This window comes from Rhinolophus sinicus, chromosome 2 (genome assembly GCF_057876585.1).
Source record: "Rhinolophus sinicus isolate RSI-liver-muscle chromosome 2, RSI-T2T, whole genome shotgun sequence".
Classification (NCBI taxonomy): domain Eukaryota; kingdom Metazoa; phylum Chordata; class Mammalia; order Chiroptera; family Rhinolophidae; genus Rhinolophus; species Rhinolophus sinicus.
Genome location: NC_142502.1, coordinates 10,397,092 through 10,424,846, shown reverse-complemented (window position 1 = coordinate 10,424,846; position 27,755 = coordinate 10,397,092). Strand labels below are relative to the sequence as shown.

Below are 27,755 nucleotides of genomic sequence, written 5' to 3'. Positions count from 1 at the left end.
ATTCAGGCAGCTTGCAGACCTTTGTTTATCATTAATATTCATCCTGCACAAGGGTACAATACTGTTTTCATGAAAATAAGACCTAGCCGGACCATCAGCTCTAATGTGTCTGTTGGAGCAAAAATTAATATAAGACCTGGTATTGTATTATATTATATTATATTATATTATATTATATTATATTATATTATATTATATTATATTATATTATATTATATTATAGACCCGGTCTTATGTTATAGTAAAATAAGACTGGGTCTTATATTAATTTTTGCCCCAAAAGATGCATTAGCGCTGGTTGACCAGTGAGGTCTTCTTTTCGGGGAAACACGGTTAGCAATTATGACCAACATGGCCCCTCGTCATCATAGGGTTTACCTCTCCAGTGGCTCCCAATCTTGATGCTACTGACATTTTGGATGCGTGGTTCTTTGTTGTGGATGTTTAATAGCATTCCTAGCCTCCGTCCACTAGATGTCAGTAGCAACTACCCCCCCATTGTGAAAATCAAAAATGTCTCCAGACATTGCCAAATGTCCCCCAGGAAACAACATTTGCCTGGTTGAGAACCTTTGTGATAAACAACTGTTACATAATAGAAGCTGGTGGTGTGAGAGAAGCTGCCACTTCAACAAGTACAATTGTTATCTCCTTTTACAGGAGGACAAACTGAGGCACTCAGAGAGTAAGACATTGCTCAGGAAAACACCTTTGAAGTCGTCAGAATAAGATTATAACTCATGTACCCCCAATTTCACAAATAATTCTTCAATTGCCCAAATAGGAAAAAAACGAGCTAGGTAGGTAGAAATGGTATAAACTTTGGGAGAAAAAAATTAATAGCCAAGAACAATAGTGGTCACAGATTTTAGGATGGTCATTTTAAATATGTATTAAAAATACGGGTATTTTATGGCCAAAGAACTTATATGAGAACATAAAGCTCAGGCTTTCTATAAACAAAATTTTAAGAATACAGTTGCAAAAGATCCTGATGAAAACCGAGAGGGGGGACTGTTGAAACCCCTTCATGTGACCGAGTGGCTTCTCTGAGCTATCTGATGAGCTTACGTCGGAAAAGAACTCATATAGGACGCGAAGGAGTTGAACCGGAATAATGATGAATGGTGCAAATTTACAAAAATGATTTCTGGGCCGGGGGGGTGATGCCCAGATTGAGCTGAGGCTTGCAAAAAATGCCAGACAACAAAAAGACCCTTTAAAGCTATGTTTGGAGCAAGACAGAAACTGAGAGGCCCTCTGCTTGGAGCAGATGGTACAATGCTAACAGATGAGGGAGGGAAAGCACAGCTCTTCATCTTCAGTTCTGCTGTTCCATAAAGGAAAATCGTGTTTCAAAGGGAAAGATATTTTAGAGCAAATATTTTGAAAGAAATCAAAGCCCAAGAAATTGAAGATGTCACGAAGCACCTGTTTTAAATATATGAAAATTGCTTCATCTATTTGTTCATTCATCCATTCATCAAATGTTTTCTGAGTGTCTACCACATGCCATATACTGGGCTGAGCAACGGGGAAATGATCATTCTCAGTTCCTGCATTCAAGGACTTCATTCTTTAGTGGAAATAAGCAAATGAAATTCAGTGGGCTACGCCATACATCTAGTGTTCCATGTACCATGTTGGGGACTTACTTTGGTGTGAAGAAGGGAGGATGTTAGGTTACAGACGTCTTAGGGTCCTAAAATTGAGGAGGATTTGGCAAGGTGGGAAAGTTAAGAGTAAGGGGCAGCATGCTGCTGGTAGAGGAAAATGAATGCTCAAGGGCCAATGATTACGTTATGGGCTCCTGAGGGACTCTGCCTATGGGACCAACCATGCTGCATGGACGTGGTTCCAGAACACTGGAGGTAATAAAAACTTGATTTTCAAAATGAGGGTCATGCAGAACAACTGTTCCTGCCTTTCTGAATCATAACTGTGTCACTCACCCATAAAGATCCAATTTAATATTCTTTGCACTAGACACTTACAAAGTAAAAAAGAGAGTCCTATTTAACATGTGGGTGTTGTTAATAAAGAATGGAGAGGTTCCAATTATGCGTCTCCTCATTCTACCTCATTTGGTTCCATATATGATGTTTTCAGGTTCAGAAATGTTGTTTTTTTTTTCTTCTTTTTTTTTTTTTTTTCTGGATGGATGGAATTACATTATGGCACTGTTTGATTTGCGTGGGATATGCTTAGAGGTTTGTGAGCTGGGTGACAGAGGCCAACCTCTATGACAAAGTATGCCCAACTCCAGAGGGCACCAGTCACAGGGGGCTCAGATCCCCCAGGTGGCATGGTTAGGTGCAGAGACAGTGGGCGGTGGAACAATTTAGAATAATGTTTATAAATGTATTATTACCACTTTCGGGCAGGAGGTTTTCAGTGAAGTATGCCGGGTTCTTAGTTCTGTCCTCGGCAGCATTATTTTAGCATTGAAATGCAGTGACCAAGCCTGCAGATGATAAATAACTGGGAGATATAGCTTGTAAATGGGATGAAAGAGCCAAAATTAAACAATTGCCAGTTTGCAATGAAAGACCAAAACAAAGAATGTGAGATTTATCACAGATTAAAGATAAGGCTCTGAATTTTGTTTGAGAAAAATCAATTTTATGAGTACAGGTTGGAGGAGACAAACGATTTATGTAAAAGCAGGCTTATAAAGTTTAATTAATCATGGACTCAATAGAAACCAGTAATGCGATGTGGCTGCTGAGAAAACAAAGGTGATCTTCCTTTTCTCTGGAAAGTTTTCTTCCTTGGTGATTTTCAAATTACAAAACTAATGAACGCTTGTTTTAAAAAGTGAAACAAAAATAAAATTTTAAAAGGATATAAAAGAAATGCTAGTCCCCTCCTCCATTCTAGTTCTTGACCCCCTTGCCCAAAATCTCAACAGTTATGATATTTCGAAACCCTCAGCATATTGCATTTGATTTATTTCTCTGCATACCATGCGTCCTAGAAATTACCGCCAAGTAAAATTTTCATGCCAGAGTTTCCCCCTCTTTAAAATGGGGATAATCATAGCACCCACTTCAAGAATTGTTATGAGTATTAGATTAAATAAAACATGTTGAGCATTGAAAGCAGTGTGCGAGAAAATCCAGCACAGCAATGTGAAGCATAAGCCCTCATTCAAAAGGTCATGGTAAGAGGAGGCGCTGAAGGAATGTTCTGGGGAAGAAGGGTGAGATTTTTATAGAACTTTAGCGAAGAGAGGTCAGCTAAAGTTCAGCTAGTTGTGGAACTAGTTGCTCAGTAAGGGTTCTTGCAGGTCGGGTGAGGAGTTGCACTTTTGGTCTAGCTGTTGTTGGCTGGGCAACTCGGGTTTTATTAAGAGGAAGAGGGGGGCTAGGGTCACCAAGGGGTCTGGATGGAAATTATTAATTCTTCAGGGCTTCTTACAATGGCACATAGAATGTACTCACTAAATGCTGATGATTGATGCTTTTCTGGTCTCCCCCAACCCTGGGCAGACTCTGTAAAACCTGTCACTTCTGGGAGCCAGTAGGAGACAAGGCAGAGGTCCTCTGTGCCCTTGGGTCTCACAACCTGACCTAGAGGTTCAAGTGCACCCCTCCAGGGAGGTGATGGGCTCCACCTTAGGAATGTGGGCTCCTTGTGGTGGAAATCAGTAACAACCAACCAAATGAGAAAAACAAAGTCTACTTATTCTGAACTTGGTATAGCAAGAGTCAGCCACTGTCACTTGCCTTTGGCAAAGACTCAAAGGCAGGCAGAAAGGTGGGAGAGATTTCAGTGGCGGAACGGGGAGGCTTAGGTGTGCGCTGAGAGAGGCTGCTGGCTCAGAGGTGCTGTAGGTGGCTACATGGAAGAAGGGCATACAAGTGACCAGTTAGGGGTGGCTTTCTCTGGTTGGTCCCAGGTTGGAAGGGGTCACAAAAATCAGGGAGGCTGTCAGTTATTAGTCCAATCCTGGCCATTTTGGGTCAATGTTATAGACATTTTTGTATAGCTTCCTGGATTGCTACAAAAGAGCAATATGGCTTCCTGCAAGTCCAACTTATAAGTAGACTGACTTCCTGGGTGAATTCTTGTAGGTAAGGGGTTGATTTCCTGGGCAGGTTGCTATAGGTTGTGGGTCAAAGTTCTGTTTTTATATCTGGTCTGGCCATTATCCACTTGTATCTTTAGATTCAGTCTCTCATTTTCCTTTCCCTGATTATTTCTTCCTGTCTAAGCTTCTGGTTATGTTATTTGGTCTGGGGGCAGAAAACAAACAAACAAACAAAAAAACACACAACAGAAAAACTGGCTTTAATTGATCACATGTTCATTCAAGTTTATTTTCTAGCATAAATTTTATGATGTAAAGAGCTAAAGATTTTGATGCTCGGTCTCTGAGACTCGACCCTTAGCATTCCAAAGCTAAGAATTACAAGGGTTTGTTCTCCTTATTCCATCTTCCCAGAGGCAAAACAAGAAATCAGGGAAAGGCAATGTGTGAAAGGATATTTAAAAACTAAATAGCCCATAACACATATTGCATAAAACATTATATAAGCATTATGTGATATCAAGTTACTCTCCCTGGAATTTCCAAACAAACCTACAATGATTTTTTTGAAGGATTGCTGAAAAATGAGGTTTTAGAGGCAGGATTTGGGTCAAAGTCTAGCATGAGGCCTAGTGATAAATGGGGTTAGAAGATTGGCTATCTTTTTTTCTATTTAAAAAATATACATTAATTGCTGAATTAAGTTGACAGAACTTAGTTTTATATCCTTTCGAAGCATACGTGTCAGTATGTACAGGTCAGTTTTCCAACAGTTTGTGGTATCTGTTATAGATCTTTGAGTGCATAAATTAATTAAGGCCAGTGTCTGTATCCTGAAACTGAAAAATAGTTCAAATGAATTTACTTGAATGTTGGCCATGCACCCTCTGTAATATCTCATCAGGGCGATTAGTCTAAGGTTAATTTCTGCTTGCAATTCTCACAGAGCACTGGCATTTTCATTTTGGCATCAGGTTCACTGTTTGTAATGAAAGTGCCTAAGGATGGTTATAACATATTTTCTCAATCTTCCTGTTCTAAGACCATTACTAAATAAAATACAGATTACTGTAGATGGAATATAGTTCCAGTAAGTTGCAACTTTAGTCATATTTATTCCTTTTGACTTTGAATTGAGCAGTATTTCCTAAAATATTTATAAACTATCTTTTGGATGATGCAAATTAAAACATTTCAAGGTATGGATATTAATATCATAAGAACTACATGATAAAAAGAAACCATGGGGAGTAGCTTTTAAGATATCCATATCATGCCAACACTAATGAGATATTTTTGCAATAAATACATTTAGTGTATGACATTGAAAGCAGTTGATTAAAGGAAAGCAAAGATTGAAAGTTAGCAGGACTACAGATGAGATTTTTATATGGTACTTTTTCTCTTTTCTCTTTATGGCTGTATTAGTGAGCTACCAACGAGAGGCCTACACGAAGCCTTGGTTGGACCCTGCTGGGATGCTCACCGTTAAAAGATTGCTGAGTTCTGTTTCCTACGTCCTAATGTCTCTTCCTTGCAAAGCTCAGGGTATATGAGAGGCGTTTTTATTGGTTTGTATGAGTGCAGTTGCTTTCGGAAGACTTATAATTTGACTAAAGGGGGTATCTGTGAAAAAGACATGGTCAGGTACGTCCTGCTGCACTGAATACTAATATGCTTTTGGTAGAGGCACATTATGCTTTTATTTCTGATTCTACATTGAATTATTTACACCTTCAAGGCAGCTGATTGAACTGCAGCATCAGTCAATTAGCAAATCAAAAATTTATATGATTCCAATTTAGCATGGAGTCCTTCTCTCTCTCTCTTTTTTTTTTCTTTTTAGATTTTCACCCTGACAGTGACAAATTACTCCTCTGCTGGCTGAGATTGGAAATTAAAAGCATTTAGAGTTGCTCATGCATTTATGCTAATGAGAACTTCTGATATGATTTGCATGCAAAAGAGGACAATCTGAAAGCTCATCAGTTTTTCATGCTTCCGCATTTTGATGTAGCAGAATTTTTTTTCTGTTTTTCTGTGGAACGAAATTTTTTTTTTTTTTTCTCCAGGAAACAATACAGAATGTGAACAAAAAGAGTTCTTTTAAGTCAGAAAGTTCTTCATTTTTGTACCCTCCAGAATCTTGTCAAACCGTGTGCTTGCTTTTTTAAAACTGCAGCCCACATTCATTAGCATTTTAGATGTTTATCAAAGGAAGGATCCAGTATCTGCCACACAAGATTATAGCTCAGCTTCATTTTCAATTCAGCAAGGGGGAAAAGAAAAACAAAGACATGGGGACAGACAAGAAGAGGGACTTGCACCCTGACAATCTCTTTTATACACCACCTGCATTAATCCCATTTAGAGCAAGTTTGATTAGTCACCAAACGTGGCAGTTTTAACTTTCATAGATAGCACTGACAAATTTTAGGCAGAATCTTAGTATAACAGTTCTCCACTGATATTTGTATAGAAGAGGGGAAAAAAAACGTTAAAAATGAATACAGAATACCCGCAGGAAAAACGAATGAGGAAGAAATGTGCTATCCAGAAATTTTTGAAAGGAATTTAATTATTTCCATAAACATGCATTTATTAAACCATTAAGACGGCAAAGAGGGAATTGAAAGGATGGGAAATGTTTCATTTTTATAATTTTTATTTTTCTTAGAAATGAGTCCCTCTCTTGGGAGTCCTCTAATTTGGTGAAAGTTAAATGTTATATTATCAAAATGTAGTTGATGCTGTGGAAATTTTATTTTGCCAAAATGAATAGGCTTTGTTATTGCTTTAACTGTTATCATTTAAGGTCTTTATTTATATTTAATGCAGTTCAGAACAATGTTGCACCAACTATGTGAGAGACAATGTACTTTGCTCTGTAAATGCATGGTCCCCTCAACGGGAGAAGTCAGGAGCTTTCTTCTGCTTTAAATGCACAGAATCTAATTTACATAAGATGTTTGAAAGATGATCCCATAGAATAGCCTTTTGGTACTGGAGTTTAACGCAACGGTGATCTATTTGCCTGCTTGTACCTGGTGCCCTTACGCTGTCCTAACGCAGAGAAATGTATACAGTTCTAGCTGAGGACATTGGCTGGCTTTGGAATCCATTCGAATTACTTTGTATATTATCTGTTAAATCTGTGTGGTTCCCTGCACACAAACCCCTCCCCCAGCCACCACCAATACCTTTCTCAGGAGCCTTGGACTTCCATTATACATTGTAACTTGATTGATTGAAAGTGTGTGTTTCCAGTGTCCCTGGATTTTCTCCAAGTATGGTGGACACCCTAAGCCAGGCATTCATTTTGGGTCCCATCTAATATTGACTGGCTGACAGTTTAACTTCAGGTGAGGGACTCCTAGCTCTGGATCTTCTCACTTCCCTTGTTATAGCCAAATGACCAGCTGGGTCAGCTCATAGCTCAGCTGGCCTACTTACCTGCCACAAAATGGAATTAAACCCAATGGGGCAATTTTGTATTTTGGGGAAGGGAATGCTACGGACTGAATTGTGTCCTTCCCCAAATGCATACATTGAATCCTTAACCTCCAAGGTAACTGTATCGGAGTTAGGGTCTAAAAGGCGTTAATTAAGGTTTAGTAAGGCCATAGGGTGGGACCCGGATCCAATAGGACTAGAGTCCTTATAAGAAGAAAAGCCTGGGCTTACTCTCGTCCTCTCTCTCCCTCCTTCTCTCTCCCACCCCAACCAGAGGACACAAAAGAAGGGGGCCATCTGCAAGCAAGCCAGGAAGCGGGTTCTCGCCAGAAACCTAGTCAAATGGCACCTTGATCTCAGACTGCCCAGCCTCCAGAATGGTGAGAAAATAAGTTTCTGTGGTTAAAGCCACCATTCGATGATATTTTTTTATGGCAGCCCAAGCAGACTAATACAGGGAGAGAGGAAAGAAATATATTATTTCTAGACTTAAAACTTAATCATTTGTTGTGGTCTACCTTGTGCGTCCTGAACATGGCATGAGTGTCTTATGAAATAAGCTTTCAATGTTATCCTCTATGACCATTTAATTTAATCAACTATCTTGTATGGAATTATAAAAATGAATATTCAGTGACAGAACAGTCTGTTCACTGCAGGTAGAGGCGTGTGCAATATAGAAAGTAACCATTTAGCAGAATTGTGGCAGAAAGTTTACTGCTAGAATCCATGGGGCATCTATAAACCTCTCCCCCCTACCCAGCAGTGCAGAGAGAAGTCCTTTCTGCTCAGATGGAATAGACTCGTTTGTCCTCTAGGAGGAGAGTTATATAATCTCAAGCTCAGGATTGATAGGTCTTGACTCAATGGTTTAAAGGCAAGAACAAGCCAAAAACAGAGCTGTGGACTCTATAAGTTTGAGAAGTTGTATCAAAAGAGACTGAAGATTCTCTGTAATGGGAATGTCAGAACTACTCTGAGAATTGCATTGAAGCTTTCCTGAAAGAATTACTGTTTTCCTTTTTATAAGGTTATTTATGCAAAGGAAAGAATTAACATCATTTCCTGTATAGTATTTTTCTCTCAAATACTCAAAGGAGAACAAAATGATATTTTGGTGCTACCATCTTGATCCCAGGTGATTATTTTATCTTTTGATATCTACAGAAGTTTTGAGACATGGCACTGTGAAGGTGCTGGATTGGGAGTGGTGACAGCCAGGAGGGGAGAGAGTGGCAGGGACCCCAGGCAGCTGGGTGGGGAGACAATGACCCTGTCTTATTACGAGGTACAGAGAGCTGAATTACTTATCCCATTTTGCATTGCTGGCAGAAACTCTCTTTTTACTATACTCCTGTTATTAGTATCTCCTTCTCTGCCTTATAAGATATGTATTCTTTTATTTTTATGTTATTTTTGGTTTTCATTACAAAGGACCACCAATTCTTTCAAGGGATGTCAGTAAATCTAACAACCACTGATATTTATTGAAAGCATACCAAGTGCTGACTGTTGAGGTACTTCGTATGTTACGGTCTTATGAGGCAGATACTGACATTCTACACATGAAGGGGTGCCACCTAGAAAGGATGTATAGCTCGCCAAGGCCCCAAGTTTCTGTAAGTGGCAGAGCCAGGACTGACACCTAGGTTCATGTGTCACTGAAGTGGACAGCACAATGGTGTTAGTGACAGAGTGCTGCTGCTACCTGGGACCTCCTGACGTACTCACTGAAAATGCTCAACTCCAAAGAGAGACGAGCAATCTAATTTCCTGGAAAACAGGTCCATTTGGTGGATTCTGTGAACTTACCTAGAAATACACAGAGCATCGTTTACTTCGGCGTACTGACTCGCTCTTATTTGACTGTTCCTTGTGGTGGTCAGTTCCAAGGAAAGGTTCAGGTGAATGATGCCCCTGATGTTCCTTGACCCTTGATGTATCAGCGCAGATTTCCAGCCGGAGTTAAGACAATCCTGAAGGTTTCGCATTGACGTTACTTCAGGGAATGTGTCTCTTGCATAGCAAGAGCCCTCCCCATTTTCCATTCTAATGGATTCTCCTACAGTATGACACCATAAGCTCAGAGTTACCCCAAACCATTATCACTGTCCAGCTGATCATTCATTAACTGAAGGCTTTTGGATGTGCTTATGCTAGAGAAGGCAGGCAGACAATACTCTCCCTTTCTTTAGAACGCATGCTTTTGTGGCACAATTCTTACTTTGACAAATTACAATGATGGTCTTGCCAGATGGAATATGGACTCCCCAAGGAAATGTGAGGACTGCTAAGGATTCTGCAAAGGCAGCAAAAACTTGCTCTACTTGGAACTGAAGGTGATAGTCAGAAGTCAAATGGGGGTTGTACCAACAACCATTTACACTTATAAAGCCCCCTTTACAAAGGAGTCCCAAGGCACAGTGCATTTAGACTTTAAAATGTCAGTGGGTGAGGACAGCCGAGAGCAGCAGCAGACATAACCTTTAGTGTCGCCCTGAATACCGACAGAGTAGGAGGCTGTGCACTTTTTATAGGCAGTGTATTATATTCTCCACATTGTCTTGAACCCACTATTGTTCCAAATGTGAAACCTCTATTGGATGCCAATGGAGTTTGTGTTGCTGTGTGATGACGGCAGGATCTGATCCTAACTCAGCTAGCACTTCGAAGATTTTTGCCACATGAAATAAAAATGTTACAAGGCAGCTCATACATTGTATGGCTGATCACTGTTCTTTCCAAATAAGATACAGCGTAGGTATCGATAGTCGCATTGTAGTAGTCTTTCTAAAATTTGAGCATGCTTTACTATTTCCATTCTTTGTCAAATACATTGTTTGTTTTTTTTATTCCCAGCTGATGGTACTGATAATTAACAATGCCCATGTGGGTGCCTGAGAGACTTTCCTGCACTGTGTATGTAAAAAACTTTGTCTATCTTTTACAGACACAATAGTGCAATGCATTAGAGATGTGTTGTTACAATTCTAAAATTGCAGATTCACAATCTGCTTTATAGTTTCCTTAAGGAAAAGCTGCCATTTTCTAAACAATGCAATCCCTGAAATTTGACAGTTTATTGAATAAATTTATACTTTTCTATTACATTTTTATTCATTTAACTAGTTAGACTAAGTCACTGTAGGATACAAAATATTTTCTCTGTGTACTTTCCTAATCTCCCAAAGGCTGAGATAAGGGAATAGTCAGTAGGCAGTTCTAAGTAAGTTATTCATTGCTTCATGTTATCAATTCCTTCACAAATGTTACTCCCCCTCCCCCCCTTTTTTTGTGGTGATAATAAAATGAATGAAGAGCTCAGATACTTTTGGGGTGATTTCATCCTCAGCTTTCACATTTTATCTTAGAGGATTCTCTTTGATCACTGCATTTCCATTTTCGAGTCTCCAGAATTATAAAAGTGGATTTATCTTATCTCTAAACATGAATCAGAACTAATTGACAATAGTTTCTAAATTAATCCAAATCCATCATGAATCTGGCTCTTGAAACATGAACATTCTATTGATGGATTATAGATCTTCAAACTTTATCATAACGTACGTGAAATTTAGCCATGGGAGGAGTATGCTACATTGTCTATCTTAAGCCCTGATAATCCACATGTGATCTTTGTGGCTCAGGAGCTAAAATCATAGAAATTCATATTTTCTTTCTTTCCTTCAGTTGGCTGGGGGACTCTGCTACAGGCTGCAGGTTGGCAAGGTGGCTAGGAAAGTGCCATGCTATAAGTCTGGTTTAGGTATGCTTCACATGGAAGCTCACGTGGAAAGAAACTTGGCTTCCTGGTGTATGTTCTCATAGAAATGGCAGAAGTCAAATAGAGAAACCCTATAAGTATAATCACATTTTAAGACTTTGCTTCTGTCATGTCACTAACTTCTGATTTGTCAAAGCAAGTCAAATGGCTAAGACCAAAGTCATGGAGTAGGAAATGTCATGCCCTCCATGACATCGTGGCAAATGTGTGGCTGTATAATGCCAGTACAGGAGAGTGACAATTGAGACCCATTAACCCATTTCTACTTAAATTAGCTATTGTGGATTATGTTATCTACAAGTGGTATTATCACAAGCCTCAATGAGGTATATTATATTATTACCATCATTTTACAAAGGGAGATGCTGGGGCAGAGAGGAAATTAGTTACTTGGTAAAGATCACATAGCTAATAAATGGCAGAGCTTGAATTCAAACCAGACTCCAGAGTCCTGACTAACTTCCCCTATGGATACAACAGCTTGATGCACCAATTTCTATCATGGGTATTATATAAAAGCAAAAGATTATTAATGATAGTAAGTAATAATAATACTTGTATAAAATAGAAGATAGAATATTATGTTGCCCTATACTCTATTATGTTACAATATATTAAAATTCACAAAGGTTACCAAAAGTAAACTAGCACTGAAATCATAGGAGTGAAGTGTTTCTGAAATCAAGTTGGAGAAAGTAACATGTGAGATATTCCAAAGGTGGCAGAACTCAAAAAAACAAACATAAAAACCAATCAGGAAAAATATATTTCTTGTAAGTGAGTAGAGGCATCACTCTAAAATAATAAGCTAATATCATTTGCATACAAGAAAAGCTGCGCAAGCTAGAAAGAATCACAGTGAGACGGAGCAGCAGGTGTGTGGCAGAGAAAGTTCAGAGTTTAATGAGATGGTAGGTTTCAGAAAATTCTAGCATAAAGCTGTGCCGAGATTTATGAAAAGGCGTTGTCATAGCATAGCTTCATAAATACCGTGGTGAAGCAGGTGGGTAAGGACCATGCAACATACCCCTGAGAAACTCTCACTAGAAAATATTGCCATGAGCCAGATTAAAATACTTATGATAAAAATCATATAAACAAACAAAAACACACCACAAAGCAGAGACACAATAACTCAAAGAAAAGAGGATGAGAAAATAGAGAGAGTTGAAACATGACCTGGCAGAATTTAGGAAAAAAAACAACAGAATAAAAATAACCAGTAGAAATACAGACAAGAAATAGTAAAAAGCCCAAAGGAGGGCATACACCGTAGTAACTACAGACAGAGACCTAAAGGCTAGACCAAGAATAATGATAAAAATAAAATGAAAAACTATGAAAAGGTTTGGGAAAAATTCTAAATATAAGGCAAAGGAGGCCAACATAATACATAATTAGAGTCTGAAAAAGAAAAGCAAGAGCAGTGGAGTGGAGCAAATATTTAAAGATATACAAGTAATTCACAAAAGAATAGATTTTGAAAAACAAAAGCATATATATTTAAAGTCACCTCCCACGCCAAAGGAAAGAACAGCAGAATGGTGAACACTGAGATATAGCTTAATAAAGTTACTGATCTGAAAAAAGAGGAAAGAAACTGCTGAACATATAAGGGAAAAATATCACCTGGCTTCAGATTTTTCCACAGGAACGTCTGATCCTAGTTTTGAGTAGCAGTACGAAATCATAAAAGTGTGTTATAATGCCTCAGTTATTAAATAATATAGAATAGAAAGAAGAGTAGAATAGTCTAGAAATAGACACCAAATGCATAGGAAATGGAGGAAATAAGATAAAATGGCACACTGCACACCAGTGAAGATACATAGATTCTTCAAATAAGATATTGTGGCCACTGGGGGAAATCTGAAAGTGAATCCAAAGCAGAAACATAGTTTTTCACTGGGAGAAATTTTAAATAAATAATTAAATGAGAAAAATAAAACCATGAAAGTTCTCGACGGAAACAGAATAATTCTTTGAAAATGGAGTGAGGAAATTTTTCTAACCATAACTCAAAATTCAGACGCTATAACAGAAAAGATTGGTAAACTTGCACAAAAATAAAAGATGTTGTACATAGTTAAAAAGAATATAAGTAAAGTCAAAAGACAAATGGCCACCAGAGAAAATATATTTTCAAATTATATAACACATGAAGGTCATATATAAAAACCTCTCATGAATCAATAGAAAAAAAGGAAAATATGTAGGAGCATACAGTTTACAAAAAAGGCTTATCACCATATGACAAGCTGTCAGTCTCTACCTTAATAAGGAAATACAAATCAAACCACACTAAATTGTTATTTTTTCCATATTAGAGTAATTCAAATATCTAAGTTTGATAATATATTCTACTACTGAAACTGTTAGGAATCAGACATTCATTGCTGGGGAGAGTATAAATTTGTATTACTTCAAAAGGCCCTCATCCCATCTTAAAAATATTTACAGTTTTATTCTTCTTTTCCCTTCTGTAGACCTCATTTCTGAGTTGTGTTTTATTTTGATTTCATCATAAGCAAATGTTTTGTCAAATATTTTCTCCGCCTCTATTAAGATCATCATGACTCACCCCTAGAGTGAGTTAGCAAATAAACTCATAGAAACTCCCTGATGAAACCATTCTTTTTGTATCAATCAGGGTAGAGTCGGGAAAATGGATACCACACCTGCTAGTTCCAAAGTGAGAATTTAAATAGGGAACCAGATACAAATGTGTTGGAAGAGCTGAAAGGGGTGGCTGTGGGTGGAGAGCAGAGCAAGAAAGGACAGGAACGTATCTGAGAGCCAGTAGGTAAACAATCTATACACGTATGTCCTGAGAGCAATCGTACTGCTATCCTGTAATATTCTTTCAATACATTGCTGGAGATAATTTGTTTATAATTTTGATTTCTGTATTATATAAAGCCAAGTGAGAATGGCTTCTTTATACTTGTGTGTGTATATATGTGACTGCTGTCTCTACTGTTTTGCTAATAGGGTTGGTTATTCTCTATAGGGTCAGGAGAGTAAGTTGAAGAAACGGCACATGTTTCTATGCTCTGGAATGTGGGCACTAACTTTCTCTTGATCCATTTTATTATTTTACATCTTATTTTTATAAAGTTCATTATTGAGTTTTAATTTGAAAAAAATATATTTCTATCCCTGTACTAATTCCTCTGTATTTTAATTACTGTAGCTTTATACTAGGTCTTGACATATAGTATAGAAAATCGTTCATTTGTGTTCTTCTTGAAAACTGTCCTGGATATTCGAAGAAATTTGTTCTTTCTTATGGATTTTGAGATCGGCTGACATGGAAAATATTTTTAGAGATTTGATTGGAATTCTTTTCATTTATAGATTAATCTTGGGAGAATTTTACAATATTGATTCTTCCCACATTTTTACTTATGTTTTCTATTGTGACTTTCTAGAAAGTTTCATAACTTTCACCATGAGAGTATTGTTCCTCTTTTGTTATATTTATTCCTAAGTATTTTATTGTTGTTGTTGTTGTTGCTGTCCATGATATTTGTTAGGAAATTGCAGTGTTTAAGTATCAGCTGAGGGAAAGAGGAGAGTAAAGCATGCCGGTACAGGAGGAAATGCAGTGACACTAGATGAAACCTTTTCAAGTAAGGTGGCTATAGAGCTATTACAGTGTCTAAATCAGCGAAGTGGCACGAGACATGCTTGCCAGCATATATTTGACTTCAGATGACCAGCACCTAATTGGAGAGCTAAGATAACTCAGACGTATCCGCTAGGGTTGGTATTTGTCACCTCATCTGAGTGAAGCTTGCTGGTACATGTTGTGAGCAATAGCTAAAATGGGGAACACAGTGACCAACCCATGACTGAGAAAAAACACTGAATAGTCATAACACCATAGCAATGGCTCTCATTTTTCTAAGGTGGTTAGAGATTGACCTTTATGTGTACCATGCATATATGACCTTGGACATCAAACCTCAAAAGCCAAGCTCCACACTGAAGAATGAAGCTCTTACAGAAAGGAAGGTGGCTTCGTGGGAGGATTTGGGGAAAAGGAGACAGGATTTTGACATGCTCGGCATCCTTATTTCTCAGATGCACAGGAAGTTCCTGAGCTTCTGTGCTTCAAAGGACTTTTACAAATTTGCTTTCATGCTCCTTTCTTCCAATTTAAAGTAAAATCCTTATATTTCACACTGTTGACTCAGGCTTTCGTGATACTCATTTTCAGGCAGTTATTCCACTGTAGCATACCTACAAAATTAGGAAACTAAAAGTCTGTTCAAGTAACTGTAGCACAATTGACCATGAAATGAAGGAAATTCTGATACCCAACAATCTAAGTGCGTGCGCGCACACACACACACACACACACACACACAATCTTCCATATCATATCAGCTTTCCTTTTTTAAAAACACTCATATAGAGGTTTTAATATTCCATTATAGAGTCCTTTAGAAAGCCATTTTATGAATATTTATGGGGAATATTTGCCAGTTAACCTAGTATTCCCTTTAGATTACCAGCTCCCAGAGGGCCAAACATCCATTTTTCCTATGGTATACAAACTCACCTCATACCTAATGCAGTACAGTACATGAGGTAGAATCTTAATGCCACTCGAGGCTCAAAGTCCATAATCAGTAGAGAAAGTTCTAGTGTTTATAAAAGCTTCAGATAGCAACCGCGTTATGTTGCATTTTAACCTACGTGTTCTACATCAGGCAACAGCCAGGCTGAAACATAGGGTTGACGTGAACTCATTGCTGAACTTGTGAAAATTCAAACACAAACATTGAACCAAAAGCAGAATTTTTAAGAACTACAGTTTCCTTCACTATAGAAAATGCCACTGTAATGTTTACGATATAGATTCCTTTTTTTTTTCTCAGTAGAAGTGTTTTGGGACCTATATGGTGTAAACAAGAGCTAATGAGTGAGAAGGTAAACATCAAAGTCTAGAGCAGGCAATGGGCTGAGGGAGATTCTTTTTTTTTTCTTAAAATGTATTGGGATGACAATGGTTAGTGAAATTACATAGGTTACATGTACATTTCTGTAATACATCATCTATACGGTACATCACATTGTGTATTCACCACCCAGAGTCAGTTTTCCTTCCATCACCATATATTTTACCCCCCATATTTTAAGAAAAAACAATGCATAAGCAGTGATGTGGGGTCAGGAGGCAAAGAAAGAGAATGGATGCAACGGTGTTATCATGTAATAAAAGCTCAATAAACAGACACCGATGGAGAGAAGTCAGGTGTGCAAAAGCAATACCGTAGCAAAGACTTCAGAAAATGCTTTGAAGGTGACGACTCCTTACTCAGATGTCAAATTGGTGCTCCTGAGTTTTACATTTCATTTCTTTTTAAATTTTACATACAGTAAAATTCATTCTTTGTAGTTTGGCTCTCCTAAATTTCAATCTATGCTAATAGCATTTACAGATCACTATAGTTCCCTGCCTAAATGAAGTCAGCAGTGAGGGAACACAACCACACATACACATACCCGACAACCTTCACAAAATGTCACGGGATGTTTCTGGCCCCTACACACAAAAGACCAGAACATTCATTGAAAAGAGGACAATTGTGTTCTTGTTAACATTCTAGAGATCTCTCCAAGGGCATAGTAAGATTGTCTTGCCCCAGAGACTTTTCCTATTGTCCCAGAGACAGAAATTTATATGCCTATAGTGTGAAAACTCTGTGCCTGGTTTTGTTTGAATCATTGTTTTGATGACTTATACTTAAAAGGTGGCTGGGACTACTTGTCACTAAGATTTGTACCACTGAAATACATATTAGAGAGTTAAACTTCTCTGAGTCTTTGATTAACTCCCTTATGATGAAAGAATATCCTACGAAACTGGAAAAGGGCTATCTCCAAAAGCCTTTGGAGGGGATTTCTGTAATGATATTGGATTGAAAGCTTGTGTTATGTCATTATTTTTTATAGAACCCTGCACAGTCATAAGTGAAAATATTGTGATGATCTCATCAGAAATTCCACAGTTAAATTGTTTCCAGATAAATAATGCAAAAGATGACAAACTCCCTTTTCATCCATGAAGATATGATCTTCTTAGAGAAAGAATTAAATGACTTTGAAAAGTATAGGGGAAATTCTGCCCATTTATACTCAGAACAAGGCTCTTAGGCACCATATAATGTACAGTGGAAAAGAGAAAAATATGTCCCATTGGCATTTATCCATTTTGTTCTGGATAAAATGATAATTTTATATGACTTGAAATGGTGTGTATTTTGGAATTTTATTCCCTTTCTAATGCCAAGACACAATGCAGTAGAGTGGTGGTGGGTGGGGCTTCTTGTAGCAATTAATCCAGAAACTGAAACTCTGATTGGTAAGGATGCCACTCTTACCCACGCAGCACTGAAAACTGTGTCTGGGTCAATATAGATGAAATCATTTCAGCAACATCACCGTTCAACTTTGAGATGTGGTATTATTTTCCTGAGTGCTATAATCAGATGTTTTTGAAGAGATGGGTTATTTGTTTTTATTTTCCAAATTATGATGTATTTTATTTTGGCATATTAATATGTAGAACGGGATTTCCTACTCTACCCTGTGACCACACACCTCCCTAAAACTTGGCTGCGATCGGCCAAAGGAATGAGGTCTGTCCCCTCGTCTATACCTTACAGGGAGAAGAAATGTCACCAATAGCAGCAGCATCTCCGGGAACATTTTTTGTAGAGTGAAACTCTTCCCTGTCTACAACCCCCTTGTAATACTCCCAACAACTTACATTTGCATGGCAAGAAGCTGATTTTTCCTGTATTGGGAAAAAGAGACTCCTGCAGTCTGGATTCACCAGCTGTTAAACATATAGATTAGAATTAGATCTGAGTGAAGATTCTTGTGCGAGCCAACATTTTTTATACAGCTCTAATGAGCCCCAATTGTATTGGTAAGCCTTGACCTTTAACACTCTCAAGTTTACCCTGGTGTAGGAGACATCCAGGAAATTGTAAATTCAGGTTAACTCTCCTGTAAACACAAGTGAACTATAGGAGCAACCTCAGCTAAATCTAGGAAAGTGACTAGAGAATTCTGTGGTTCTAAGTACCGTCTTATGTCCGATAATATCTCAGAGATAGTTTCTGGGAATGCATTCAGTCAGATTTTTTTACCCTGTTTTATATGACTAGGGCCTGTGTTATATGTTTGAATGAGATTTTGATTTCAAACTCTCTTGGGGGGCAATACAGTTATGTTATACTTTCTATAACATTCTATGGTAAATATTATGGCGAAATAATTGGATTTATGATTAATAGTTCATACATGTCCACTTAGCACAGGATGATGGTTTTCAAGGAAGTGCCTATTGTCTATTGAGACCTGAGTTTAGGTCAGACTTCACTGAACATAGCCAGGAAACTATATTTTTCTATAGCCAAGACGAAACATAATATACGAGGTCTGACACTTAAGTTCGTGAACTTGTTGCAACGATGTTGCTAACCTTTTTTGATATCAGAGGGATTATTCATTACGTATTTGTACCAACTGGACAAACAGTTAACCAAGTTTACTATTTGGAAGTGCTGAAAAGGCTACGTGTAAAACTTAAGATGACCTGAACTTTTCGCCAACAATTCATGGCTCTTGCATCACGACAATGCACCAACTCACACAGCTCTGTCTGTGAGGGAGTTTTTAGCCAGGAAACAAATAACTGTATTGGAACACCCTTCCTACTCACCTGATCTGGCCCCCGATGACTTCTTTCTTTACCGAAGATAAAGGCAATATTGAAAGAAAGACATTTTGATGACATTCAGGGCATCAAGTGTAATACGACGACAGCTCTGATGGCCATTCCAGAAAAAGAGTTCCAAAATTGCTTTAAAGGGTGAACTAGGCACTGGTGTCAGTGCATAGCTTCCCAAGGGGAGTACTTTGAGGGTGACCATAGTGATATTCAGCAGTGAGTATGCAGCACTTTTTCTAGGACGAGTTCCCGCACTTACTTGTCTGACCTCGTTTCAAAGTATTGAGTGATCGACAATAAACCTATTCCCAATTTCCTTTGCTTTTTTAGGAATTTTACCTTTATCCACATGAAAAATATCTGTTAGTGACTGACAAGGTGGTCTACATTTAACTTCAGTCCTTTATATCTCTCAGACAGAAATTCATCAATGTCATCAGATGGACTGTTAGGTCCATGAGATTAGATTTATCCAGTGCACATACACTGCCTGGCGTAGTCACCCAGGGTCTGACAAGTGAATGAGTGAATAAATTAGCAATGCTGAAATTTCGTAAGAAGTTTACCAGATTTCAAACTAAGCCTACTTTAGCTGGTACATAACCATTGGATGAGAGTAGGGGGAAAAGTCCAATATCACCGGTTTACAGCCATTGAAAGTAAACAAAGCCAAGAGATTCCCAGGCCACCGTGGCCTTATATGTCTTGTGTGATGTTTATGTTTCTGAAATGAACTTTAGGGATTAGGACATAAACTTGGCAAATAAGTGTGAGATTCTGGTTCTAGCCTCAAGTCACTATTTCTTTTTTCTATTTCATTTCAAAGAAAGATATCACTGATCAATTAAATTATTTCAAGATCGAGTTTTGACTCATGAGTCATGCTCAAGGGTCTACAAGTCTGGACTCCACATGGATGTAGCAACCTCACAACCATGGCAGTAAATACATAGGAAGTTGAAGCTACATTTGATTTGGTTTAATGTAGAAAGTTAGAAAAGATAACAGTCTAAAACAGGTTCAACTAACTATTGATATGTCAACGGAGGTCGGAGAAAATCCTAACCCTATATGAACCTGGTATAGAGTCCTACTCTAAAACTTGAAGATGTGCAAACTCTTTTCTTTTTTTCATCCAATCCAATTAGAAGGAAGATTAGCTAGCAAACTCCACTGTCTGAAAATGTAATAATTAATGGACTTTTAAAAAGATTTCACAATAAATGTAGAGTATCCTGACCGCATCTGAAAATATGTAAATGCCACCTACATTCTTTTTCAAGGTAAAATGATGTGCTAGTCAATAAAAACACCCCAGCAGGGATTAGAAGATTGCATGTTGAGATCAAAAGCCAAAAGGCTGATGACAGCAAGACCCGAATCTGCAAGTTAATATTAAAACCATTGTGAATTTAGGACTAAGAATTAGGGGTTTGAAGAACAACAAAAATGATGTGGCTGGAGATAACTGATGAATGGGCCACTGAAGGGTATTGAGGCAGATGGTCGATGATGAAGGATGTAGAAACTAAAGTCTTCCCGCTTTCCACATGCTACGGGACAAGGAGACTGCTTCCCCTGCTTTGCTCTGATCTTTGCCATCCATGCTTTAGGTTACGAACCATTAATAAAGTTACTAGAAGATGAATATATATTTAAAAGTAACTTAAAAGTGACAGTATGATGTGACCTAAGAAGCCCAGGTTGGGAGTCTGACAATTTGGTTTATGGTCTGATGTAGGCACAGATCAGCTGTCCAACCTTTGGCGCTTTACTGCAATGCCCTAAACTTCAGTTCCCTCATGTTAATAATTCTAATACCTTCAGGACTGTCTTGACGATTAAACACTAAGAAAGTCCTTTTGTAAGATAGTATCTAAACATACATCATGCAGACATGCAAGGATCAGTTATTGCCATAATTAAATAACTTTGTAATAGAAAATTTTCACGTACAATATTCTTTACATTTCTGTAATACCTGTCATTTGGGATCATAAATTCTCCATAAACCTGAATAGTGTATGTATAATATATACAATATACTTAGAAACTGATATTAAAATGTACCTGGTAACATGAAATTCAAGTTTCCTTAGTTTGAAAGGAGTCATCACATTTCATATTTAAGGGTACAAATATTTTTACATAAATTTAATACTTACATATTTAATGTATTCAGATGATTTTAGATCCAAATTCCCAAAGAACAAAATTTTACTGTAAACAAAGGGACAAAGAAAAGCTGGCACGACAGAGCTAATTTCTTAATTGTCCCAGACACTGATTTAAATTTCCAAATGTTTGCCGGAAGGGCAGTGAGTAGATTATAATCTAAGATGTAGTTTTGATGTCCATAACATTTCTCAATTTCAGGTCTAAACCAGTCTTCAATGACGGGATGTTCAATTCAGTTTTCCCCAGGCATTTGCTACATGCTTGGGAAGACCCCTCAAGGGTATGATATGTGAAGAAAGACCTGAAAGAAACGAGTGACTCAGAGCAGATCTGGGGGAGGCGTGTTCCAGGCAGAGGGAGGAGCGAGAACAGAGCCCTGAGGTGTTTGAGTGACAGCAAAGCACAGAGGGCAGAGCAGAGTCATGGTTACATCAACAGACAGCTGATAAAGCGGATGAGGACATCTGAAGGAAAGTCACAACTATGGGCTTCTATATCTCTGGATTGATCATGTCCTCGTTTCCTGGAATTCTCTCTTCTGTCTGCAATTTGCTCTCAAATGTTATTCATCCTTTAAGAATCAACTCAGATTTCTGCCCTCACTGTCTCTCCCCGGATGGTTACAACATAACCATCCTGTTAGCTCCTGTTAGTTCATGATTCCTATTCTATCTTGTATTATAATTAATATACTTGTTTATATAGAATTTTACAGCTTATAAAGGTACTTACATATGCTCTGTCTTCATTCATGGTCAAAACTAACCTGCAAGGCAGGTTTGGTCCTTGTCTCAGAAAGCAGCACCGTTAGTAACTCAGAGGCAAGAGCAGAAGCTCGGTCTTGGGCCCAAGTTGGGATCCTCTCTGGTCTCAGCAGCCGCCTTCTCTCTCTCACGGTCCCCATCGACTGTAATCAACCTGAGGACCACGGGTGCGTGTAAACCTGCCTCCTTCTCCTGTGCCCTGTGCTTTCTAAAGTGGGCCCTGCTTGACCTCCACCTAGATCCCTGCCTCTAAGAACACCCCGTGAATGTTCTTCTTCTGATAGCTTTTCCCAAAAGAGAGAAGGAGGAAGTGCAAGGACTCTAACTCACCCGGGGGTGACTGACTGACAGCACTTTTGCCTCAGATTAGAGCAGTTCTTCACGTGGCAGAGCCCCTGTGACGTGACAGATGAAGCAGCATCTACTCTGCTCTGAGATGGCCTTAGGTGGGCCTTTGCTCCTCTGTGACCTGTCACCCCATCCTCTCATTCTGGTTGTTTTCTGGGAGTATTTCCTTAATAAATCATTTGCACACAAGTCCTCCTCTGAGAAACTGACCTTTCCCACCCCCAGGCCCGAAACATCTGACCCAAATGGCTTCCCCAGTCCCAGAGTCTAGCACAATGTATTCAACACAGTTGATAGATAAATGTTCATTGGATGAAAATGGTCTGCGGGCCAACCTTACAACAGATAATACACTGATGTATATGAGCATCTGTCGGTGTAATAATGGGACCATCTTCCATTTATTTATTATTCCATTACATTCATAGAAACAAGCATGACTCCTCTTTCATCAGTTACAAGAGGGTGATTCTGTTTTTAACTGAATGGTATTTGTCACTTTGGAGGAGTTGTATTTTCTCTATAATATAAATTGTGAAAATGTTAGATGTCTCAGAGCCACCAGGACTGACTAGCACATTTAATTAATATATAATTTTTACAGTTAATATGCAAAAATAGTGCATATAGTATTTTTAACTTTAAGTAGCAATCTCCTATGGCCATCAAAGTGGAATACTTCAGTTTTTTCAAGTAAAAAAAGGCTTTGTTTATCAGTTAAAATAACACAGACTTCTTATTGAAGGATTAATTTAAAATTAAGTAATCTAGATGTAGGAAATGAGACCCATAAATAATAGAAAGGGAAATCTTCAGTCTAATTATTTACTTTTTCCAAGAAACCTCATTCCCTGTTTGAACAAAAACACTCATGCACGCTCACACTGGCATGTGCCTGTATAGTGGTGAATGTGTTAAAGCCTACGCTTTTCCAGTTACAAATGCTACTTGCTTAAATATGTACACAGCAGGGACTTCCCAACCCTTCTTCTCCCTCCTCAATCAGAGGAGAGCTTTTTCTCTTCCCAGATTTCCACATGTGCCTCACTTGTGGCCTGTCGCATCTTTAACATGTGCGTGGTGTTGACTATTCTCATTCTCAAACCCAGCCCCTGGGCTCCTTGAGACAGTCGGAAACAGATTTGTATCCCTCACCACATTTTTGTAAGTGCTTGGCACATTTGAATCACTCAGAAAACTTTAAAACTCAGTAAATGATTTTAGTTTTTCTGATTATACAAATACCTGCTCTTGTAGGAAAAGAGAAATTATAGAAATTTTTAGTGGACAATAATAAAATGATCGAAGATCTGATAATCCAGAGACAACTACTGTTAATATTTTATGATAGGTATTTCCTTTCATCATTTTTCCTATGTGTATTTGATATATACTACAAACACATTCCACCTTGGGAGTATAACTTTTTAAAACTGTACATTGTTGTAACAATAGTTTGGTATCTGAGTTTTCCAATTTAAAATAGCATTAGAATTTCCCATTGTTTTCTTTATTGTACAAAGTCATAACTTTTATTTTACAACATCGCTATATTACAATTTATTTAAGTCTCTCCATATTTTGGAGGCTTTTACATTGTTTCCAATATTTATTCTTATAATGTTATAAATAATGTTATAATAAATATTCTTACACACATGAATACAATCCTCAAAGTAAATGAATATAACCATAGAAATATATTATTTTTGGCAAGTTTATACAATTTATTTTCCCATGAATAGTGAGAAAAACTATACATTATTCCCTCAACAACCATAGGCAGTTTCATTAAAAAAAGCAAAACACAACTTACAAAACTTTATTTTCATAGATTAAAAATGCTACCTCTTTATTTGTTTTTATTTGCGTTTTATTTGGTTTTTATTTTTATTTTATAAGAGTAGTAAAAACTAATTATTTTCACATTTTTTTCTAATGGCAATTTAGAGTTTCTCTTAACAATTTGTATGGTTCAATATGGTAAAGATATTAACAGTTTGTTATGTACATTACAAATGGTTTTTATTGTGTAATTATACTTAAAAGCAGCATAAATATATTCTAAATAATAATTATTTGATTGTTACATATTTTGCAAGTACCTTCTTTCTATTCATGGACTGTATTTTTGTTTCTCTCTGTTGTTTTTTTTGTTGTTGCTGTTTTTATGTGCCTTCTCTAAACAGAAAAATCTTAATTTTTAATATAATTGAGTGTTTCAGTCTTTGCTGTCATGGTTGTTATGGTTTGTGCTGGTTGTAATGGCTTAAAAAAATCTTTCTCTACTTATTCCAAGGTTGTAAATATATTTTCTTATATCATCTTGTAAAAATACTACAGTTTGAGCTTCACATTAAGTCTTTAATCCACCTAGAATTTATTTTTGTGTATGGTTTGAGGAAGGGATCCATTTAAAAATTTTCCATGTGTTGAGTCTTTGCTCCAGCACAACCTACTAAGTAGCCTGTCCACTGATCTACATTTCTGCTGTATTTTTCTGGCATATTCTGGAGTTCCATATACATTTATATATATTCACATGTCTACTTCTGGGTGCTGTATTCTGCTCCTCTTGTCTTTTTGTTCATGCATCCTCCAATCCCTCATAGTTTACTTTTTAATCTCATAACCAGTCTTGATATCTGGCAGGACACATTGCATTTCCTTGGCTTGGCCTTTTTCACTCTTTCATATAAATTCATAAATCGTCTTATCAAATTCCAAAACAAGCAGTAAACCCCAAACCTATAGGAATTAAAATTGCTTGAGACTTTAGCTCGTTAGGAAAAAGAATGGACTCTTTACAACAACTCTTCCTATCCGTGAACAATGTGTTTCTATTTATGTTGTCTTTATGTTTTCTGTTTTCTACATAAAGGTCTTACGCATCTCTTGGTTCGATTTATTCCTAGGTGGCTTGTATTATTTTGTTGCTACTATAAATTTTATCATTTTTTAGGTGGCCTTTTCTGTTTGCTGCTCATGTCTATTGATCTTATATTTGGCAAACTTACCAAACTTTCTTATTAATAGTATTATGTAGGCTATTTGGGATCTTGTCCATAGGTAATCATACTATCTACAATTAATCCTTTCAATTTTTCGGAATTGCTTTTAAACTTAATATTTGTTTTATAATTGTTTAAAATATATACATGAGTCTGAGATCAAATCTTCAAAACAAAGACTATTTAGAGAAATCTAATGTTCTTCTGTTCACATATATTGCTTTTGCATTATCTTTCTATTTTAAAAATTCCCTTTAACGTTCTGAAATAAATGATAGCACTTTTCAACACCTTGCTCTTTTTCAACACTTTTCAACACTATACTCACTTTTCAACACTGCACTTTTTCTTAACAAAATATCCCGGAGATCACTATAGCAACACATAGAGATGCTCCTCCTTCTTTTAAACATCTGTACTACATTCCACTGCATGCGCGCACCATAGTTTATTTAACTAGTCTCCTATGGATGGATAGTTCAGTTTCCTTTTTCTATTATAATTAATGTTTTAATGAATAGCCTTGTGTAAACCCTTTTAATATTTTTGTAAATGTATGTTTGAGGACTTTTTCTTAGACTAAGTTTGCTAGATCAAAGAACATGTGCATATGTAATTTTGTTTGATATGAACACATTTCCTTCCACAGGGTTTATATTATTTTGTTTCGTCACCAGCACCACGTGAGAAGGCCTGTTTCTCCAACCTCCCTAGCTGAGTATTTTGTCTAACTTTTGGTTTTTGCTAATCAGATAGATGAGAATATTATCTCAGATAATTGCAATTTGCATTTCTTTGGGCATGAGTAATAGTTTAATATTTTTTTTTCCTTTGGCTTTGGTGTTCTGTAATTTCATGAATGTATTTCTAGGTGCAGTTTTCCTTTTATTCATTTGTTTGTATTTCACTCATTTGTGAGTTGTTGTCTTTCACCAATTCTGGAATATTCTTGACCACTGTATCTTTGATTTTGCCCTCCCATCATTTTCATTATTTTTTTCCTCTTGGAAAGAATAAACTATTTTTCACTTTCTTAAATTATCCATATTGCATAAGCTTTCTTTCATAGTTTCTAAGACTTTGACTTTGTGCTGCATTCTAGAGATTTCTCCCTCTTCTAGTTCATCAGTTCTCTCATCAGCTGAGTCTAATGTGCTATTTAATTAATTCATTGAGTATCTAATTTCAATAATCACACATACACAAATATATGTATATATTTATATATAATATAAATTTTTATATATATATATGTGTATATATATATATATATATATATATATATATATATATATATATGTATATGTATATATAATTTCTAGGTGGTCTATTTGTTTCTTTCTAATATCTCCCTAGTCAAGTTTGATCTCTTATTTCTTAATTATACTATCAAGCCCTTTTTTAATTGTTTAAAATGTATTAATGTATCCATGTTCTGTTTCTGATAACTTCAACATCTTTTGTCTGTGTGGATCTGATTCTGCAGGATGTTTTTCTGCTCACTCTTAGCCATGGTGATTTGTCTCCTCATCTATTTATCTTTTGGTTGAGAGATTATGGTCATTGGAACTTCATCTGTAGAATTTTTTTGAAAACTGAATTTTAGCAAGTGTTGCACTAGAAATGATTTACATTTGCTCTGTCAGGTGCCTGGCGACCACTTTAAAATACATTTTGACTTGGATTTTTCAGGCCACAAAGGCAGTGTGAATTACAGCCCCGAACACAAGCATACAGTTAGGAATTCTTAGGGGACATGTGTTCATTTCTTTCCCTTTATCCTGAGCTAAAGGGAGATTGGCAGGCCTACTTCTAGGATTGATTTTTACCCTAGTTCATCCGCTGAGGATATCACTTTGCATGGGATGCTGGATTTGTGTAGTTTCTGATCAAGACCTCACACCCTAATCAGGCCTCAGGCTTTGTCTCTTGTCTCCTGTCCTAAGAGGAACTTTTAACCCAGGCTCTAGGTCACCAGGGATTGACAGATATTTTAGGGCATCTCCAAACTCTGGTGGAATTTTTCTTACTCATTATTTCTGGCTTCCATTTGTCTACTTTACGCTATTACAGCTTAACCTTGCTTTCAGAGTCATTTAAAAAGTTTAATTTAAAATCTTTTTATTGAAGAATAACAGGCATACAAAAAAGTGTACAAGTTGTAAGTGTACAGCATGATGCAGTTTTAAAACTGAACACATCCTCGTCACCACTGGATTGAGAGACCATTACCTGTTCTCCAGAAGCTCTCTTCGTACCTCTTTCCAGTCACCTGGGATGTGACATAACAATGAGTGTAAGTGACTGTCAGCATGCACAACACCGTGGATGACCTCATAACATTCAGTGAAAGAGGCCTCAAGTGGGAGAGTGCGTGCTGCCTCATCCCATTTATGAAAGCTCAGAGTAGACCAGCCAACGCAGTTACGTCTAG

The 27,755-nt window shown here is 37.3% G+C and overlaps 1 protein-coding gene across 9 annotated transcripts in view; it reads left to right on the top strand.

Moving 5' to 3' along the window:
• LOC148758739 (uncharacterized) overlaps positions 1–27,755 on the top strand; it is a 366,645-nt gene that overhangs the window by 230,957 nt on the left and 107,933 nt on the right. For 8 of the 9 annotated variants that reach the window (XR_016020154.1, XR_016020153.1, XM_088795362.1 and 5 more), the window contains one exon: positions 7,761–7,866. The exons of the other annotated variant lie outside the window; for it this stretch is intronic. The gene's annotated coding sequence lies outside the window, so the exon portion shown is untranslated. The remainder of the gene's footprint in view (positions 1–7,760; positions 7,867–27,755) is intronic. 9 annotated transcript variants of the gene reach the window in all.